The 16,750-nt window shown below is 47.0% G+C and overlaps 20 non-coding genes and 1 pseudogene across 20 annotated transcripts; 7 read left to right on the top strand and 14 right to left on the bottom strand.

Annotated features, from left to right (window-relative positions):
* Positions 1 to 1,887: 1,887 nt before the first annotated feature.
* Positions 1,888 to 1,961, top strand: TRNAN-AUU (transfer RNA asparagine (anticodon AUU)). The gene has a single exon. It is a non-coding gene; the product is annotated as a tRNA-Asn (tRNA).
* A 3,159-nt stretch (positions 1,962 to 5,120) lies between these two features.
* Positions 5,121 to 5,283, bottom strand: LOC134982778 (U1 spliceosomal RNA). The gene has a single exon (XR_010191443.1). It is a non-coding gene; the product is annotated as a U1 spliceosomal RNA (small nuclear RNA).
* Positions 5,284 to 5,656: 373 nt separating this feature from the next.
* Positions 5,657 to 5,819, top strand: LOC134982886 (U1 spliceosomal RNA). Its single transcript, XR_010191517.1, has one exon. It is a non-coding gene; the product is annotated as a U1 spliceosomal RNA (small nuclear RNA).
* Positions 5,820 to 6,647: 828 nt separating this feature from the next.
* On the bottom strand, positions 6,648 to 6,810 carry LOC134982828 (U1 spliceosomal RNA). The gene has a single exon (XR_010191490.1). It is a non-coding gene; the product is annotated as a U1 spliceosomal RNA (small nuclear RNA).
* Positions 6,811 to 6,962: 152 nt separating this feature from the next.
* Positions 6,963 to 7,126, bottom strand: LOC134982478 (U1 spliceosomal RNA). The gene has a single exon (XR_010191170.1). It is a non-coding gene; the product is annotated as a U1 spliceosomal RNA (small nuclear RNA).
* Positions 7,127 to 7,800: 674 nt separating this feature from the next.
* LOC134982777 (U1 spliceosomal RNA) lies at positions 7,801 to 7,963 on the bottom strand. Its single transcript, XR_010191442.1, has one exon. It is a non-coding gene; the product is annotated as a U1 spliceosomal RNA (small nuclear RNA).
* Positions 7,964 to 8,105: 142 nt separating this feature from the next.
* Positions 8,106 to 8,269, bottom strand: LOC134982716 (U1 spliceosomal RNA). Its single transcript, XR_010191388.1, has one exon. It is a non-coding gene; the product is annotated as a U1 spliceosomal RNA (small nuclear RNA).
* A 674-nt stretch (positions 8,270 to 8,943) lies between these two features.
* LOC134982241 (U1 spliceosomal RNA) lies at positions 8,944 to 9,106 on the bottom strand. Its single transcript, XR_010190985.1, has one exon. It is a non-coding gene; the product is annotated as a U1 spliceosomal RNA (small nuclear RNA).
* Positions 9,107 to 9,258: 152 nt separating this feature from the next.
* On the bottom strand, positions 9,259 to 9,422 carry LOC134982704 (U1 spliceosomal RNA). Its single transcript, XR_010191377.1, has one exon. It is a non-coding gene; the product is annotated as a U1 spliceosomal RNA (small nuclear RNA).
* A 674-nt stretch (positions 9,423 to 10,096) lies between these two features.
* On the bottom strand, positions 10,097 to 10,259 carry LOC134982813 (U1 spliceosomal RNA). Its single transcript, XR_010191476.1, has one exon. It is a non-coding gene; the product is annotated as a U1 spliceosomal RNA (small nuclear RNA).
* A 152-nt stretch (positions 10,260 to 10,411) lies between these two features.
* Positions 10,412 to 10,575, bottom strand: LOC134982349 (U1 spliceosomal RNA). The gene has a single exon (XR_010191053.1). It is a non-coding gene; the product is annotated as a U1 spliceosomal RNA (small nuclear RNA).
* Positions 10,576 to 11,249: 674 nt separating this feature from the next.
* On the bottom strand, positions 11,250 to 11,412 carry LOC134982900 (U1 spliceosomal RNA). Its single transcript, XR_010191529.1, has one exon. It is a non-coding gene; the product is annotated as a U1 spliceosomal RNA (small nuclear RNA).
* Positions 11,413 to 11,564: 152 nt separating this feature from the next.
* On the bottom strand, positions 11,565 to 11,729 carry LOC134982727 (U1 spliceosomal RNA). Its single transcript, XR_010191398.1, has one exon. It is a non-coding gene; the product is annotated as a U1 spliceosomal RNA (small nuclear RNA).
* Positions 11,730 to 12,427: 698 nt separating this feature from the next.
* Positions 12,428 to 12,563, bottom strand: LOC134982962 (U1 spliceosomal RNA; annotated as a pseudogene).
* A 152-nt stretch (positions 12,564 to 12,715) lies between these two features.
* On the bottom strand, positions 12,716 to 12,879 carry LOC134982589 (U1 spliceosomal RNA). Its single transcript, XR_010191271.1, has one exon. It is a non-coding gene; the product is annotated as a U1 spliceosomal RNA (small nuclear RNA).
* Positions 12,880 to 13,550: 671 nt separating this feature from the next.
* Positions 13,551 to 13,713, bottom strand: LOC134982904 (U1 spliceosomal RNA). Its single transcript, XR_010191534.1, has one exon. It is a non-coding gene; the product is annotated as a U1 spliceosomal RNA (small nuclear RNA).
* A 144-nt stretch (positions 13,714 to 13,857) lies between these two features.
* On the top strand, positions 13,858 to 13,973 carry LOC134982360 (U5 spliceosomal RNA). The gene has a single exon (XR_010191062.1). It is a non-coding gene; the product is annotated as a U5 spliceosomal RNA (small nuclear RNA).
* Positions 13,974 to 14,243: 270 nt separating this feature from the next.
* LOC134982355 (U5 spliceosomal RNA) lies at positions 14,244 to 14,359 on the top strand. Its single transcript, XR_010191058.1, has one exon. It is a non-coding gene; the product is annotated as a U5 spliceosomal RNA (small nuclear RNA).
* A 286-nt stretch (positions 14,360 to 14,645) lies between these two features.
* Positions 14,646 to 14,761, top strand: LOC134982370 (U5 spliceosomal RNA). Its single transcript, XR_010191071.1, has one exon. It is a non-coding gene; the product is annotated as a U5 spliceosomal RNA (small nuclear RNA).
* Positions 14,762 to 15,035: 274 nt separating this feature from the next.
* LOC134982397 (U5 spliceosomal RNA) lies at positions 15,036 to 15,151 on the top strand. Its single transcript, XR_010191096.1, has one exon. It is a non-coding gene; the product is annotated as a U5 spliceosomal RNA (small nuclear RNA).
* A 275-nt stretch (positions 15,152 to 15,426) lies between these two features.
* On the top strand, positions 15,427 to 15,542 carry LOC134982432 (U5 spliceosomal RNA). Its single transcript, XR_010191129.1, has one exon. It is a non-coding gene; the product is annotated as a U5 spliceosomal RNA (small nuclear RNA).
* Positions 15,543 to 16,750: the final 1,208 nt, after the last annotated feature.

Here is a 16,750-nt window from a genome sequence, read left to right as displayed (position 1 = left end):
CTCCCTTCTATACCCTTGTGCACTATCCTGACTTCTCCTCCCGTCTGCTTACTTTGTGCCTTCCAATGCACAATGCAAACTACAGGTAGTGCTGCAGGGCCCACACCCTTTTACTTGCCTTACAGAGCAGCTCTGGAGCTGTTACAGTGCCCAGCTGCTGCAAGAAATCTGCTTGAATGCTTCAGGGGATGGGGCATGGCCAACATGAGCCCCACACCAAAGGAGGGTGGAGGTGTTTAATGCGAACTAGGGGTCATCCAAGCACCGCAAAAGGCCGCCATGCCCTGCACGCCCCTTTTCTCTTTTCATATGCAGATGAGGGTTGAAGCCAACTTTGACCCACTGCTTGGATGACATCACCGTATGCAAATCCGTCTTCTGCAGAACTTCCCCCAGGAATGCTTGCACTAGTTGTTGCATTTGGTTTGTTGTTTGGGGGTGCTTCAGTATTAGGCAGCCTTCTGCCCTCCCATGTTCATCTGAAAATATGTGTTCTCCCTGCAGTTGTTGTCCCCAGATGAGAGTTCCCTTGTGCTGCCTCAGTTGAATCTCCTTTACTTGACAGAGATGTGCATGAGCAGCGGCCCTCCCCAGCCCTATTCCAAATCATACTTATTTTGCATAGGAGATACCATGGTCATGAAGATTGTTCTCCCAGGGTGAGGTTCATTCATCTGGGGACAACAACTGCAGGGAGAACACATATTTTCAGATGAACATGGGAGGGCAGAAGGCTGCCTAATACTGAAGCACCCCCAAACAACAAACCAAATGCAACAACTAGTGCAAGCATTCCTGGGGGAAGGCCTGCCGCAGATGGATTTGCATATGGTGATGTCATCCAAGCAGTGGGTCAAAGTTGGTTCAAACACCTTTGCAAAGTTCTATAAGTTTGATACCCTGGCTGAGGAGGACCTCCTGTTTGCTCAATCGGTGCTGCAGAGTCATCCGCACTCTCCTGCCCGTTTGGGAGCTTTGGTATAATCCCCATGGTCCTTACGGAGTCCCCAGCATCCTCTAGGACGTAAGAGAAAATAAGATTTTAAACCTACCGGTAAATCTTTTTCTCGTAGTCCGTAGAGGATGCTGGGTGCCCGTCCCAAGTGCGGTCTACTTCTGCAAGACTTGTATATAGTTATTGCTTACATAAGGGTTATATGTTAGTTTTCATCGGTCTTGGACTGATGCTATGTTGTTTTCATACTGTTAACTGGGTAGTATATCACAAGTTATACGGTGTGATTGGTGTGGCTGGTATGAATCTTGACCTTGGATTAACAAAAATCCTTTCCTCGTACTGTCCGTCTCCTCTGGGCACAGTTTCTCTAACTGAGGTATGGAGGAGGGGCATAGAGGGAGGAGCCAGTGCACACCCAGATCTAAAGTCTTTCTTAAAGTGCCCATGTCTGCTGCGGAGCCCGTCTATCCCCCATGATCCTTACGGAGTCCCCATCATCCTCTACGGACTACGAGAAAAAAAAATTACCGGTAGGTTTAAAATGTTATTTTTTTCTCTGCAACCCACTGCTAAATTGTGCTTCCTAGCTGTTTTTTATAAAATCACTTAATTAAATCTAACTCTGATTACGTCAGAGAAGGCCAGGTACCCTACACCATAAGAGGGGGTTTGAAATTTTGACTTGTCTACTTAAAGATCACCAAAATCTGATGACAAGGTCAATTACATCCCTGGGTGGGATTGAACCACCAACCTTTTGGTTAATAGCCCATGTAAGTGCAAGAAATCCTGAAGCACTCACTCATCATGGGAAAGTACCAATGTGTATCTTACAAAAATTCTCCAGATTATTGACTTTTTAAAGTTTTTCTAGGAAACGTTCTAGATGAATGATTATTAGCCTTTGTCAGTATAGACTTTTGCAAGGTGTCTCTGTGGCGCAATCGGTTAGCATGTTTGGCTATTAACCAAAAGGTTGGTGGTTCAATCCCACCCAGGGATGTAATTGACCTTGTAATCAGATTTTGGTGATCTTTAAGTAGACAAGTCAAAATTTCAAAAAAAAACCCTTATGGTGTAGGGTACCTGGCCTTCTCTGATGTAATCAGAGTTAGATTTGATTAAGTGATTTTATAAAGAAACAGCTAGGAAGCACAATTTAGCAGTGGGTTGCAGAGAAAAAAAAATATGCTGGCAGAAAAGTCCAATTGAGTGATTAAACAGCTCTTCATTTTCTGATTTTATGTTTATGCTAACAAATTTGCTCTCTGAAAAGTGTCCACAAAGCCAAGTCTCTGATTAACACCTTTGTAGGAATGGTTTTTCACCTATTACTGAAATAAACTTGCTTCATTGGAAAGGCATCAAAGATGCATCCTCATTTCAATGTCTACTGAAATAATACAGGTTGACACCAGGAAACGTCACTGCATCCTTGCTGCTTCCTCATGGGGAAGTCTGTTTAATGTGAAAACAAGGTGATATCTAATCAGCACACAGGTAAGGAATTAAGAAAATCTTTCTTTATGGGTGAAGATGTTTCTCACAAATTGTTGTCCCAATGCATCATTGAAATTCAAGATGGGAGATGATTTTCATATATCACTTGTACATTTTGCATTGCTCTTCTGGTGACAATGTAGTTTGTTTTTGTCAATTACCATTTCAGTAATAGGGTAAAGAAAATTAAGTGGATTTTTTAAAGAAAACAATGCTGTCAATATACTATTAAAACAAATTAAAATGATAAAAGTTATTGTACTTTAAGTAAAAATAAAAGAGCCAAAATATCAATCCCAGTTTTTGATTACTTTAATTATAAAAAAAAAAATGCACATAGCAGAGGATAGTTTTGATCAATCAACCTCTGGGTTATGGGCCCAGCATGCTTCCATTGCACTACTCTGCTGCTCATGGAAGTGTAAGAGATCCTGAAGACTAAATTGATTAAAGGCCTAAAAGTACTGGACTATAAGGAAAGACTTACTAGGCTGAATATTTATACACTAGAAAAGAGGTGCCTAAGAGGAGATATTATTAATATCTTCAAATATGTAAAGATACATAACAAAGAGTTATCAGAGGAATTATTTATTAAAAGAACACGTGGTCACTCGCTGCGACTGGAGGAAAGTTCAGAACGCAATGGAGGAAAGGTTTCTTCACTGTTAGGGCAATCAGGATGTGGAATTCCCTGCCAGGGAAGGTGGTAATGGCGGACTCTGTAATTGGATTTAAAAAAGGAATGGATACATTTCTGAATGAAAAAGCTATCCAAGGTTATAATACTTAAAATATCAACATGGTTAATCCGGGGGTAACATGAGTTATAGTAGCTAACTAGTCATAAAACATTATTCAGCAAGTATGTAGAATCATCACAACTTAAAACAGGTTGAACACGATGGGCAATTTGCCTCTATTCAACCTCAAAAACTATGTTACTATATTACTATGTTATTGTAGTATACAGAACACCACAATGCAATGAGCAGTGATAGTGAGCACTGATGAGGATACTAGAACTGACACTGAGCAGCAAGATGCAGCACTGGACTATTAGTAATGTACTGTAGTATGCTGAGCACCACAATGCAGCACAAGACAATGAGCAGTGATACTGAGCACTGATGAGGATACTACTGAGAACTGACACTGAGCAGGAGAGACACACTACTAGTATTACTGAGCAGCAATAAGTAACCACTGATACTGAGCACTGATATTGAGATTTCCACTGAGAGAACATAGCCACGTCCTCTCCGCTCTCTCTTCAATGCACGAGTAAAAATGGCAGCAACGCGCAGCTCTTTATATGGAATCCGAATCTCGCGAGAATCCGACAGCGGGATGATGACATTTTCCCTTGTTCAGGTTTTCCGAGTCAGGCGGGAACAACCGAGCCTGCCTCGGACCAGTGTAAACCACGTGGAGTTCGTGGGGAATTCGGTTCTCGGAGAACCGAACCCGCTCCTCTCTACCTTATACCCATCAATTTTTTTATTTTCAATCTAAGCCCCTGCAGTTTTCTGTAAGCATCTGCTTCGCTATGATGATCAACAAGTCACAAGGGCAAACACTCAGGGTTTGAGGCGTAGATCTTAGGACCAGCTGCTACAAGCATGGCAGAGGTGTCACTATCACTGGTGACACCCAGAGAGGTGGCGAGGGAGATTGTAATGCAGTGCGCGCAGATAAGCAGCGCAATGGTAAAAAGGAGGCATGGTTTCATAGGTAGGGGCGTGGCCTGGTGGCCTGAATCTACATTTTGTTGCTCCGGGTGTCCCGGGGGTTGGGGGCTGCACCCGGGGACTAGTGTGTGAGCGGTGCTTGCTCCTGCACAGTGACAGGGCATGGCCACCCAGCATGACGCCTCCCTTCTTGACCATGCTGTAATTGCAGTCGCACTGCAGTTCAGCGTGATCATAAAAAATGGTGTAGGCTCCTGCTGGTGCAGACTGTATGTGCGCGCAGGAAGCCGCCACCATTTTTTTGATCACAGCGGCTGAATGTGATGTCATACAGAGCAGCTCTGGAGCTGTTACAGTGCCCAGCTGCTGCAAGAAATCAGCTTGAATGCTTCAGGGGCTGGGGTATAGCCAACATCAGCCCCACACCGAAGGAGGGTGGAGGTGTTTAATGCAAACTAGGGGTCAGTCAAGCGCCGCAAAAGGCCACCATGCCCTGCACGCCCCTTTTCTGTTTTCATATGCAGACGAGGGTTGAAGCCAACTTTGACCCACTGCTTGGATGACATCACCATATGCAAATCCATCTGCGGCAGGCCTTCCCCCAGGAATGCTTGCACTAGTTGTTGCATTTGGTTTGTTGTTTGGGGGTGCTTCAGTATTAGGCAGCCTTCTGCTGCACCCTGCTTTGGTGTGGGGCTCATGTTGGCCATGCCCCATCCCCTGAAGCTTTCAAGCAGATTTCTTGCAGCAGCTGGGCACTGTAACAGCTCAAGAGCTGCTCTGTAAGGCAAGTAAAAGGGTGTGGGCCCTGCAGCACTACCTGTAGTTTGCATTGTGCATTGGAAGGCACAAAGTAAGCAGACGGGAGGAGAAGTCAGGATAGTGCACAAGGGTATAGAAGGGAGCGGCTGAAGAAAAGAGAAGTGGAAACAGACAGCAAACTAGGCTGGAGAGAGATCTGAGACAAAGAGATCTGAATTATACGAGAGCCGACCAGGGGAAACACAAATTATGCAGTCAAGTTTCCCACATTTGGGGAAATCGCAGGGGCAGCACACCCAGAGTGCAATGGGTGAGCCTTGCCCTGGGAGAAGCACCTTCATGATCATAGTATCTCACCTGGCAGGTAAGTAGGAGTTGGGCTAGAGGAAGATCTGAAACAAAGAAATCTGACTTTTACCAGAGCTGACCAGAAGGAAAACACAAACACAGTCCCCCACTACCACAAATAAAGCAGTCGAGGTGAGGTTCATTCATTGCATTTTGGGTATGCTGACCCCTGTGATTTCCCCAAATGTGGGAAACTCGACTGCTTTATTTGTGGTAGTGGGGGACTGTGTTTGTGTTTTCTTCTGGTCAGCTCTGGTAAAAGTCAGATTTCTTTGTTTCAGATCTTCCTCTAGCCTTGTTCTTCTTTTGAGAGTTCCCTTGTGCTGCCTCAGTTGGATCTCCTTCACTTAACAGGGGGGTGCCCGAGCAGCGACCCTCCCCAGCTCTAGCCCAACTCCTACTTACCTGCCAGGTGAGATACTATGATCATGAAGGTGCTTCTCCCAGGGCAAGGCTCACCCATTGCACTCTGGGTGTGCAGCCCCTGCGATTTCCCCAAATGTGGGAAACTTGACTGCATAATTTGTGTTTCCCCTGGTCGGCTCTCGTATAATTCAGATCTCTTTGTCTCAGATCTCTCTCCAGCCTAGTTTGCTGTCTGTTTCCACTTCTCTTTTCTTCAGCCGCTCCCTTCTATACCCTTGTGCACTATCCTGACTTCTCCTCCCGTCTGCTTACTTTGTGCCTTCCAATGCACAATGCAAACTACAGGTAGTGCTGCAGGGCCCACACCCTTTTACTTGCCTTACAGAGCAGCTCTGGAGCTGTTACAGTGCCCAGCTGCTGCAAGAAATCTGCTTGAATGCTTCAGGGGATGGGACATGGCCAACATGAGCCCCACACCAAAGGAGGGTGGAGCAGAAGGCTGACTAATACTGAAGCACCCCCAAACAACAAACCAAATGCAACAACTAGTGCAAGCATTCCTGGGGGAAGGCCTGCCGCAGATGGATTTGCATATGGTGATGTCATCCAAGCAGTGGGTCAAAGTTGGCTTCAACCCTCGTCTGCATATGAAAACAGAAAAGGGGCGTGCAGGGCATGGTGGCCTTTTGCGGCGCTTGACCGACCCCTAGTTTGCATTAAACACCTCCACCCTCCTTCGGTGTGGGGCTCATGTTGGCTATGCCCCAGCCTCTGAAGCATTCAAGCTGATTTCTTGCAGCAGCTGGGCACTGTAACAGCTCCAGAGCTGCTCTGTAAGGCAAGTAAAAGGGTGTGGGCCCTGCAGCACTACCTGTAGTTTGCATTGTGCATTGGAAGGCACAAAGTAAGCAGACGGGAGGAGAAGTCAGGATAGTGCACAAGGGTATAGAAGGGAGCGGCTGAAGAAAAGAGAAGTGGAAACAGACAGCAAACTAGGCTGGAGAGAGACCTGAGACAAAGAGATCTGAATTATACGAGAGCCGACCAGGGGAAACACAAATTATGCAGTCAAGTTTCCCACATTTGGGGAAATCGCAGGAGCAGCACACCCAGAGTGCAATGGGTGAGCCTTGCCCTGGGAGAAGCACCTTCATGATCATAGTATCTCACCTGGCAGGTAAGTAGGAGTTGGGCTAGAGCTGGGGAGTGTCGCTGCTCGGGTACCCCCCTGTCAAGTGAAGGAGATCCAACTGAGGCAGCACAAGGGAACTCTCGAAAGAAGAACAAGGCAAGAGGAAAATCTGAGACAAAGAAATCTGACTTTTACCAGAGCTGACCAGAGGAAAGCACAAACACAGTCCCCCACTACCACAAATAATGCAGTTGAGTTTCCCACATTTGGGGAAATCACAGGGGTCAGCATACCCAAAATGCAATGAATGAACCTCACCCTGGGAGAACAATCTTCATGACCATGGTATCTCCTATGCAAAATAAGTATGATTTGGAATAGGGCTGGGGAGGGCCGCTGCTCATGCACATCTCTGTCAAGTAAAGGAGATTCAACTGAGGCAGCACAAGGGAACTCTCATCTGGGGACAACAACTGCAGGGAGAACACATATTTTCAGATGAACATGGGAGGGCAGAAGGCTGCCTAATACTGAAGCACCCCCAAACAACAAACCAAATGCAACAACTAGTGCAAGCATTCCTGGGGGAAGTTCTGCAGAAGACGGATTTGCATACGGTGATGTCATACAAGCAGTGGGTCAAAGTTGGCTTCAACCCTCATCTGCATATGAAAAGAGAAAAGGGGCGTGCAGGGCATGGCGGCCTTTTGCGGTGCTTGGATGACCCCTAGTTCGCATTAAACACCTCCACCCTCCTTTGGTGTGGGGCTCATGTTGGCCATGCCCCATCCCCTGAAGCATTCAAGCAGATTTCTTGCAGCAGCTGGGCACTGTAACAGCTCCAGAGCTGCTCTGTAAGGCAAGTAAAAGGGTGTGGGCCCTGCAGCACTACCTGTAGTTTGCATTGTGCATTGGAAGGCACAAAGTAAGCAGACGGGAGGAGAAGTCAGGATAGTGCACAAGGGTATAGAAGGGAGCGGCTGAAGAAAAGAGAAGTGGAAACAGACAGCAAACTAGGCTGGAGAGAGACCTGAGACAAAGAGATCTGAATTATACGAGAGCCGACCAGGGGAAACACAAATTATGCAGTCAAGTTTCCCACATTTGGGGAAATCGCAGGGGCAGCACACCCAGAGTGCAATGGGTGAGCCTTGCCCTGGGAGAAGCACCTTCATGATCATAGTATCTCACCTGGCAGGTAAGTAGGAGTTGGGCTAGAGCTGGGGAGGGTCTCTGCTCGGGCACCCCCCTGTCAAGTGAAGGAGATCCAACTGAGGCAGCACAAGGGAACTCTCAAAAGAAGAACAAGGCTCTGAAACAAAGAAATCTGACTTTTACCAGAGCTGACCAGAGGAAAACACAAACACAGTCCCCCACTACCACAAATAAAGCAGTCGAGTTTCCCACATTTGGGGAAATCACAGGGGTCAGCATACCCAGAATGCAATGAATGAACCTCACCCTGAGAGAATAATCTTCATGACCATGGTATCTCCTATGCAAAATAAGTATGATTTGGGATAGAGCTGGGGAGGGCCGCTGCTCAGGCACATCTCTGTCAAGTTAAGGAGATTCAACTGAGGCAGCACAAGGGAACTCTCATCTGGGGACAACAACTGCAGGGAGAACACATATTTTCAGATGAACATGGGAGGGCAGAAGGCTGCCTAATACTGAAGCACCCCCAAACAACAAACCAAATGCAACAACTAGTGCAAGCATTCCTGGGGGAAGGCCTGCCGCAGATGGATTTGCATATGGTGATGTCATCCAAGCAGTGGGTCAAAGTTGGCTTCAACCCTCGTCTGCATATGAAAACAGAAAAGGGGCGTGCAGGGCATGGTGGCCTTTTGCGGCGCTTGTCTGACCCCTAGTTTGCATTAAACACCTCCACCCTCCTTCGGTGTGGGGCTCATGTTGGCTATGCCCCAGCCCCTGAAGCATTCAAGCTGATTTCTTGCAGCAGCTTGGCACTGTAACAGCTCCAGAGCTGCTCTGTAAGGCAAGTAAAAGGGTGTGGGCCCTGCAGCACTACCTGTAGTTTGCATTGTGCATTGGAAGGCACAAAGTAAGCAGACGGGAGGAGAAGTCAGGATAGTGCACAAGGGTATAGAAGGGAGCGGCTGAAGAAAAGAGAAGTGGAAACAGACAGCAAACTAGGCTGGAGAGAGACCTGAGACAAAGAGATCTGAATTATACGAGAGCCGACCAGGGGAAACACAAATTATGCAGTCAAGTTTCCCACATTTGGGGAAATCGCAGGAGCAGCACACCCAGAGTACAATGGGTGAGCCTTGCCCTTGGAGAAGCACCTTCATGATCATAGTATCTCACCTGGCAGGTAAGTAGGAGTTGGGCTAGAGCTGGGGAGGGTCGCTGCTCGGGTACCCCCCTGTAAAGTGAAGGAGATCCAACTGAGGCAGCACAAGGGAACTCTCGAAAGAAGAACAAGGCTTAAGGAAAATCTGAGACAAAGAAATCTGACTTTTACCAGAGCTGACCAGAGGAAAGCACAAACACAGTCTCCCACTACCACAAATAATGCAGTCAAGTTTCCCACATTTGGGGAAATCACAGGGGTCAGCATACCCAAAATGCAATGAATGAACCTCACCCTGGGAGAAAAATCTTCATGACCATGGTATCTCCTATGCAAAATAAGTATGATTTGGAATAGGGCTGGGGAGGGCCGCTGCTCATGCACATCTCTGTCAAGTAAAGGAGATTCAACTGAGGCAGCACAAGGGAACTCTCATCTTGGGACAACAACTGCAGGGAGAACATATATTTTCAGATGAACATGGGAGGGCAGAAGGCTGCCTAATACTGAAGCACCCCCAAACAACAAACCAAATGCAACAACTAGTGCAAGCATTCCTGGGGGAAGGCCTGCCGCAGATGGATTTGCATATGGTGATGTCATCCAAGCAGTGGGTCAAAGTTGGCTTCAACCCTCGTCTGCATATGAAAAGAGAAAAGGGGCGTGCAGGGCATGGTGGCCTTTTGCGGCGCTTGGCTGACCCCTAGTTTGCATTAAACACCTCCACCCTCCTTTGGTGTGGGGCTCATGTTGGCTATGCCCCAGCCCCTGAAGCATTCAAGCTGATTTCTTGCAGCAGCTGGGCACTGTAACAGCTCCAGAGCTGCTCTGTAAGGCAAGTAAAAGGGTCTGGGCCCTGCAGCACTACCTGTAGATCGCATTGTGCGTTGGAAGGCACAAAGTAAGCAGACAGGAGGAGAAGTCAGGATAGTGCGCAAGGGCATAGAAGGGAGCGGCTCAAGAAAAGAGAAGTGGAAACAGACAGCAAACTAGGCTGGAGAGAGACCTGAGACAAAGAGATCTGAATTATACGAGAGCCGACCAGGGGAAACACAAATTATACAGTCAAGTTTCCCACATTTGGGGAAATCGCAGGAGCAGCACACCCAGAGTGCAATGGGTGAGCCTTGCCCTGGGAGAAGCACCTTCATGATCATAGTATCTCACCTGGCAGGTAAGTAGGAGTTGGGCTAGAGCTGGGGAGGGTCGCTGCTCGGGTACCCCCCTGTAAAGTGAAGGAGATCCAACTAAGGCAGCACAAGGGAACTCTCGAAAGAAGAACAAGGCTAGAGGAAAATCTGAGACAAAGAAATCTGACTTTTACCAGAGCTGACCAGAGGAAAGCACAAACACAGTCCCCCACTACCACAAATAATGCAGTTGAGTTTCCCACATTTGGGGAAATCACAGGGGTCAGCATACCCAAAATGCAATGAATGAACCTCACCCTGGGAGAAAAATCTTCATGACCATGGTATCTCCTATGCAAAATAAGTATGATTTGGAATAGGGATGGGGAGGGCCGCTGCTCATGCACATCTCTGTCAAGTAAAGGAGATTTAACTGAGGCAGCACAAGGGAACTCTCATCTGGGGACAACAACTGCAGGGAGAACACATATTTTCAGATGAACATGGGAGGGCAGAAGGCTGCCTAATACTGAAGCACCCCCAAACAACAAACCAAATGCAACAACTAGTGCAAGCATTCCTGGGGGAAGTTCTGCAGAAGACGGATTTGCATACGGTGATGTCATCCAAGCAGTGGGTCAAAGTTGGCTTCAACCCTCATCTGCATATGAAAAGAGAAAAGGGGCGTGCAGGGCATGGCGGCCTTTTGCGGTGCTTGGATGACCCCTAGTTCGCATTAAACACCTCCACCCTCCTTTGGTGTGGGGCTCATGTTGGCCATGCCCCATCCCCTGAAGCATTCAAGCTGATTTCTTGCAGCAGCTGGGCACTGTAACAGCTCCAGAGCTGCTCTGTAAGGCAAGTAAAAGGGTGTGGGCCCTGCAGCACTACCTGTAGTTTGCATTGTGCATTGGAAGGCACAAAGTAAGCAGACGGGAGGAGAAGTCAGGATAGTGCACAAGGGTATAGAAGGGAGCGGCTGAAGAAAAGAGAAGTGGAAACAGACAGCAAACTAGGCTGGAGAGAGACCTGAGACAAAGAGATCTGAATTATACGAGAGCCGACCAGGGGAAACACAAATTATGCAGTCAAGTTTCCCACATTTGGGGAAATCGCAGGAGCAGCACACCCAGAGTACAATGGGTGAGCCTTGCCCTGGGAGAAGCACCTTCATGATCATAGTATCTCACCTGGCAGGTAAGTAGGAGTTGGGCTAGAGCTGGGGAGGGTCGCTGTTCGGGCACCCCCCTGTCAAGTGAAAGAGATCCAACTGAGGCAGCACAAGGGAACTCTCGAAAGAAGAACAAGGCTAGAGGAATATCTGAGACAAAGAAATCTGACTTTTTCCAGAGCTGACCAGAGGAAAGCACAAACACAGTCCCCCACTACCACAAATAATGCAGTCGAGTTTCCCACATTTGGGGAAATCACAGGGGGTCAGCATACCCAGAATGCAATGAATGAACCTCACCTTGGGAGAACAATCTTCATGACCATGGTATCGCCTATGCAAAATAAGTATAATTTGGGATAGGGCTGGGGAGGGCCGCTGCTCAGGCACATCTCTGTCAAGTAAAGGAGATTCAACTGAGGCAGCACAAGGGAACTCTCATCTGGGGACAACAACTGCAGGGAGAACACATATTTTCAGATGAACATGTGAGGGCAGAAGGCTGCCTAATACTGAAGCACCCCCAAACAACAAACCAAATGCAACAACTAGTGCAAGCATTCCTGGGGGAAGGCCTGCAGCAGATGGATTTGCATATGGTGATGTCATCCAAGCAGTGGGTCAAAGTTGGCTTCAACCCTCGTCTGCATATGAAAAGAGAAAAGGGGCGTGCAGGGCATGGCGGCCTTTTGCAGCGCTTGGATGACCCCTAGTTCGCATTACACACCTCCACCCTCCTTCGGTGTGGGGCTCATGTTGGCTATGCCCCAGCCCCTCAAGCATTCAAGCTGATTTCTTGCAGCAGCTGGGCACTGTAACTGCTCCAGAGCTACTCTGTAAGGCAAGTAAAAGGGTGTGGGCCCTGCAGCACTACCTGTAGTTCGCATTGTGCGTTGGAAGGCACGAAGTAAGCAGACGGGAGAAGTCAGGATAGTGCGCAAGGGCATAGAAGGGAGCGGCTCAAGAAAAGAGAAGTGGAAACAGACAGCAAACTAGGCTGGAGAGAGACCTGAGACAAAGAGATCTGAATTATACGAGAGCCGACGAGGGGAAACACAAATTATGCAGTCAAGTGTCCCACATTTGGGGAAATCGCAGGAGCAGCACACCCAGAGTGCAATGGGTGAGCCTTGCCCTGGGAGAAGCACCTTCATGATCATAGTATCTCACCTGGCAGGTAAGTAGGAGTTGGGCTAGAGCTGGGGAGGGTCGCTGCTCGGGCACCCCCCTGTCAAGTGAAAGAGATCCAACTGAGGCAGCACAAGGGAACTCTCGAAAGAAGAACAAGGCTAGAGGAAGATCTGAGATAAAGAAATCTGATTTTTACCAGAGCTGACCAGAGGAAAGCACAAACACAGTCCCCCACTACCACAAATAATGCAGTCGAGTTTCCCACATTTGGGGAAATCACAGGGGTCAGCATACCCAGAATGCAATGAATGAACCTCACCCTGGGAGAACAATCTTCATGACCATGGTATCGCCTATGCAAAATAAGTATGATTTGGGATAGGGCTGGGGAGGGCCGCTGCTCAGGCACATCTCTGTCAAGTAAAGGAGATTCAACTGAGGCAGCACAAGGGAACTCTCATCTGGGGACAACAACTGCAGGGAGAACACATATTTTCAGATGAACATGGGAGGGCAGAAGGCTGCCTAATACTGAAGCACCCCCAAACAACAAACCAAATGCAACAACTAGTGCAAGCATTCCTGGGGGAAGGCCTGCAGCAGATGGATTTGCATATGGTGATGTCATCCAAACAGTGGGTCAAAGTTGGCTTCAACCCTCGTCTGCATATGAAAAGAGACAAGGGGCGTGCAGGGCATGGCGGCCTTTTGCGGCGCTTAGATGACCATTAGTTCGCATTACACACCTCCACCCTCCTTCGGTGTGGGGCTCATGTTGGCTATTCCCCAGCCCCTGAAGCATTCAAGCTGATTTCTTGCAGCAGCTGGGCACTGTAACTGCTCCAGAGACGCTCTGTAAGGCAAGTAAAAGGGTGTGGGTCCTGCAGCACTACCTGTAGTTTGCATTGTGCGTTGGAAGGCACGAAGTAAGCAGACGGGAGAAGTCAGGATAGTGCGCAAGGGCATAGAAGGGAGCGGCTCAAGAAAAGAGAAGTAGAAACAGACAGCAAACTAGGCTGGAGAGAGACCTGAGACAAAGAGATCTGAATTATACGAGAGCCGACCAGAGGAAACACAAATTATGCAGTCAAGTTTCCCACATTTGGGGAAATCGCAGAAGCAGCACACCCAGAGTGCAATGGGTGAGCCTTGCCCTGGGAGAAGCACCTTCATGATCATAGTATCTCATCTGGCAGGTAAGTAGGAGTTGGGCTAGAGCTGGGGAGGGTCGCTGCTCGAGCATCCCCCTGTCAAGTAAAGGAGATTCAACTGAGGCAGCACAAGGGAACTCTCATCTGGGGACAACAACTGCAGGGAGAACACATATTTTCAGATAAAAATATTGGTCATGCTCTGGTTTCTCTTCAGAACGAACAAATCTTTCGCCTTTTACTAAAGATTTCCGTGGAGAGGAGCAAAACCGAGTTTTATCTCAATTTTTGCATGCCCCATCTTTTTGGGGTTTCTTTTATCGGTTTAAAGATAGAATGAGTGTGCTTTAATGTAAGCTCATTTGCATAGAAATTACAGTAAATGTTTGTTTCTTTTCAAACAGAACTTTCTTGACCATGCTACTTGCTTGAAAGATCTGGGAGCACATGGAATACAGTACAAACCATGCTTATAGCAAGGAGAAGACAGGTGAGAAATCTGCTTTCTTTCAAATTGGGCGCTCACTTTGATCTGAATGAGGACTGCTGGCACGGCACTCAGGCGACAGGTGGAATCTTGGTCATGCTCTGGTTTCTCTTCAGAACGAACAAATCTTTCGCCTTTTACTAAAGATTTCCGTGGAGAGGAGCAAAACTGAGTTTTATCTCAATTTTTGCATGCCCCATATTATTGGGGTTTCTTTTATCGGATTAAAGACAGAACGAGTGTGCTTTCTTGTTAGCTTTAATGTAAGTTTATTTGCATAACAATGACAATAAATGTCTGTTTCTTTTCAAGCAGAACTTTCTTGACCATACTAATTGCTTGAAAGATCTGGGAGCACATGGAAAAGAGTACAAACCATGCTTATAGCAAGGGGAAGCCTGGTGAGAAATCTGCTTTCTTTCTTTCAAATTGGGTTCTCACTTTGAGCTGAATGAGGACTGCTGGCATGGCACTCAGGCGACAGGTGGAATCTTGGTCATGCTCTGGTTTCTCTTCAGAACGAACAAATCTTTCGCCTTTTACTAAAGATTTCCGTGGAGAGGAGCAAAACTGAGTTTTATCTCAATTTTTGCATGCCCCGTCTTATTGGGGTTTCTTTTATCAGTTTAAAGATAGAACGAGTGTGCTTTAATGTAAGCTCATTTGCGTAGAAATGACAGTAAATGTTTGTTTCTTTTCAAACAGAACTTTCTTGACTATACTAATTGCTTGAAAGATCTGGGAGCACATGGAAAAGAGTACAAACCATGTTTATAGCAAGGGGAAGCCTGGTGAGAAATCTGCTTTCTTTCTTTCAAATTGGGTGCTCACTTTGAGCTGAATGAGGACTGCTGGCATGGCACTCAGGCGACAGGTAGAATCTTGGTCATGCTGTGGTTTCTCTTCAGAACGAACAAATCTTTCGCCTTTTACTAAAGATTTCCGTGGAGAGGAGCAAAACTGAGTTTTATCTCAATTTTTGCATGCCCCATCTTATTGGGGTTTTATTTTATTGGTTTAAAGATAGAACGAGTGTGCTTTAATGTAAGCTCATTTGCATAGAAATGACAGTAAATGTTTGTTTCTTTTCAAACAGAACTTTCTTGACCACACTAATTGTTTGAAAGATCTGGGAGCACATGGAAAAGAGTACAAACCATGTTTATAGCAAGGGGAAGCCTGGTGAGAAATCTGCTTTCTTTCATTCAAATTGGGTGCTCACTTTGAGCTGAATGAGAACTGCTGGCATGGCACTCAGGCGACAGGTGGAATCTTGGTCATGCTCTGGTTTCTCTTCAGAACTAACAAATATTTCGCCTTTTATTAAAGATTTCCGTGGAGAGGAGCAAAACTGAGTTTTATCTCAATTTTTGCATGCCCCATATTATTGGGGTTTCTTTTATCAGTTTAAAGACAGAACGAGTGTGCTTTCTTGTTAGCTTTAATGTAAGTTTATTTGCATAACAATGACAGTAAATGTTTGTTTCTTTTCAAACAGAACTTTCTTGACCATGCTACTTGCTTGAAAGATCTGGGAGCACATGGAAAACAGTACAAACCATGCAGTATCACAAGAGCCTTTATTTGATCTTTCATGAAGATTAGGAAAACAGAGGCTCTGTTTGTCCTGTATGCTCCCAACATGATTGGGTGTCCTGCTTCCATGCAGACCATTATGCGCTGGATCTGTGGTAAGATTCAGCATGCTCATTCCACGGCAGGATTGCCGTTACTGAATTAGGTGAAGACACATTCTACTAGAAAGGTGGGTTCATCCTGGGCAGCTGGTCGGGGAGTCTCGGCATTGCAACTTTGCCGAGCAGCTATTTAGTAAACACTTTTGCTAAGTTTTACAAGTTTGATACCTTGGCTGATGATAACCTCAAGTTGGGTCATTCGGTGTTGCAGAGTCGTACGCACTCTCCCACCCGTTCAAGAGCTTTGGTATAACCCCATGGTTCTTAATGTGACCCCAGCATCCTCTAGGTCGTATGAGAAAATAGGATTTTAATACCTACCGGTAAATCCTTTTCTCTTAGTACGTAGAGGATGCTGGGCACCCGTCCCAGTCCATACTGTGTCTGCAGTTATTACTTGTGGTTATACACATGTTGTGTTACGGTTCTGGTCAGCTTTTTGCTGCAATTGTTCATGCCGTTGGCTTGTGTTCTGTTGAATGCCACGTTCTGCGGCATGCTTAAGGTGTGAGCTGGTAAGATGCTCACCTTAGTTTAACAATAAATCCTTTCCTCGAAATGTCCGTCTCCCTGGGCACAGTTCCTATAACTGGAGTCTGGAGGAGGGGCATAGAGGGAGGAGCCAGTTCACACCCTTTGAAAGTCTTAAAGTGCCCATGTCTCTTGCGGATCCCGTCTATACCCCATGGTTCTTAATGTGACCCCAGCATCCTCTACGGACTAAGAGAAAAGGATGCCCTTGTGTACTATCCTGACTTCTCCTCCCGTCTGCTTACTTTGTGCCTTCCAACGCACAATGCGAACTACAGGTGGTGCTGCAGGGCCCACACCCTTTTACTTGCCTTACAGAGCAGCTCTGGAGCTGTTACAGTGCCCAGCTGCTGCAAGAAATCAGCATGAATGCTT

The sequence above is a fragment of the Pseudophryne corroboree genome, assembly GCF_028390025.1.
Source record: "Pseudophryne corroboree isolate aPseCor3 chromosome 12 unlocalized genomic scaffold, aPseCor3.hap2 SUPER_12_unloc_1, whole genome shotgun sequence".
Classification (NCBI taxonomy): domain Eukaryota; kingdom Metazoa; phylum Chordata; class Amphibia; order Anura; family Myobatrachidae; genus Pseudophryne; species Pseudophryne corroboree.
This window is presented reverse-complemented; position numbering and strand designations above follow the sequence as displayed.